This window comes from Loxodonta africana, chromosome 15 (genome assembly GCF_030014295.1).
Source record: "Loxodonta africana isolate mLoxAfr1 chromosome 15, mLoxAfr1.hap2, whole genome shotgun sequence".
NCBI lineage: Eukaryota > Metazoa > Chordata > Mammalia > Proboscidea > Elephantidae > Loxodonta > Loxodonta africana.
In genome coordinates this window covers 12,668,069-12,670,230 of record NC_087356.1, presented here as the reverse complement: position 1 = coordinate 12,670,230, position 2,162 = coordinate 12,668,069, and positions in this window count along the sequence as shown.

Below are 2,162 nucleotides of genomic sequence, written 5' to 3'. Positions count from 1 at the left end.
CGCCATCCTTGCTTCTAAGGAGAATTCTGGCTTTACTTCTTCCAAGACAGACTTATTTGTTCTTCTGGCAGTCCATGGCACATTCAGTGTTCTTCACCAACACTGTAACTCAAAGGCATCCATCTTCGGTCTTCCTTATTCACTGTCCAGCTTTTTTGTGCATATGTGATTGAAAATACCATGGCTTGGGTCAGGCGCACTTTAGTCTTCAAAGAGGGGTCTTTGACTTTCAACACATTAAAGAGGTCTTTTGCAGCTGATTTGCCCAATGCAACGTGTCTTTTGATTTCCTGACCCGTGCTTCCATGGGCATTGATTGTGAATCCAAGTAGAATGAAACCCTTGACAGCTTCAATATTTTCACCACCTATCATGATGTTGCTTATTGGTCCAGTTGTGAGGATTTTTGTTTTCTTTCTTTATGGTGAGGTGTAATCCGTACTGAAGGCTGTAGTCTTTCATCTTCATCAGTAAGAGCTTCAAGTCCCCTTCACTTTCAGCAAGCAAGTCTGCATCATCTGCGTGATGCCACAATCTTCTTCATATAGTCCCGCTTCTCAGGTTATTTGCTCAGCATCATCATTTCTTCCATTCACTTTAGCTACTCTACATTCAAGAGCAAGTTTCAGAGTCTCCTCTGACATCCATTTGGGTCTTTTCTTTCTTTCCTGTCTTTTTAATAGCCTTTTGATTTCTTCATGTATGATTTCCTTGATGTCATTCCACAACTCGTCTGGTCTTTGGTCATTAGTGTCAAATGCATCATATCTATTCCTGAGATAGTCTCTAACTTCAGGTTGGATATATTCAAGGTTGTATTTTGGCTTTCATGGAGTTGTTCAAATTTTGTTCTGCTTCAACTTAAATTTGCAGATGAGAATTGACGGCCTGTTCCAAATTCAGTACCTGGCCTAGTTCTGAGTGATGATATTGAGCTTTTCCATCATCTCTTTTCACAAATGTAGTAGATTTGATTCCCGTGTTCATCTGGAAAGGTCCTCGTGTATAGCTGCCATCTTTGTTGCTGAAAAATGGTATTTGCAATGAAGAAGTTGTTGGTCTTGCAAAATTTTATCACGTGATCCCTGGCATCTTTTAAATCACCGAGGCCTTATTTTCCAACTACTGATCCTTCTTCTTTTGTGCTCCAATCACTAGTAATTATCAATGCATCTTGATTGCATGTTTGATCAATTTCAGACTGCAGAAGTTGGTAAAAATGTTCAATTTCCTCATCTTTGGCATTAGTGGTTGGTGCATAAATTAGAATAATAGTTGTATTAACTGGTCTTCCTTGTAGGCATATGGATACTATCCTATCACTGACAGCATTGTACTTCGGCATAGATCTTGAAATGTTCTTTTGGACAATGAATGCAATGCCATTCCTCTTCAATACATCATTCCCTGCAGAGTGGACTATGTGACTGCCTGATTCAAAATGGTCAATATCATTTTATTTCAGCTCATTTATGCCTAGAGCATCGATCTTTATGCGTTCCATTTCATTTTTGACTACCTCCAGTGTTCCTAGATTCATACTTCATACATTCCATGTTCTGATTATTAATTATTACCACCACTTATCTGTCAATTCATTGTACTATGGAGGCTTGTGTGTTGCTGTAATGCTGAAAGCTATACCATCAGTATTTTAAAAGCTAGCAGGGTCACCAGTGGAGGTTCCAGACTAAGACAGTCTAGGAGGAAGGACCAGGTGGTCTGCTTCTGAAAAAATTGGCCAGTGAAAACCTTGTGAATAACAGCAGAACATTATGCTGGAAGATAAATGCCTCAGATTGGAAGACTCTCCAAACAGGACTGTGGAAGAGCTGCCTCCTCAAAGCAGAGTCAGCCTTAGTGACCTGGACGGAATAAAGCTTTCAGGACCTTCATTTGCTAAGGTGGTACAACTCAAAATGAGAAAAAACAGCTGCAAACATCCTGTACTAGCTATCTTCATCTATTTAATATTCACAATATGAGTATAAAAAGATATTATTAGTATTCTCATTTTACAGAATAAGAAATTACTCTGCGTGGGGAGGATAAATAAACTACGGAATTTGACTTTAGAACTCATGCTGTGGGTCACCACACTGAATTTCCTGTCATTACAACTTCACACTCTTCCATTAATTAATCTTACATTTACAAAAAAT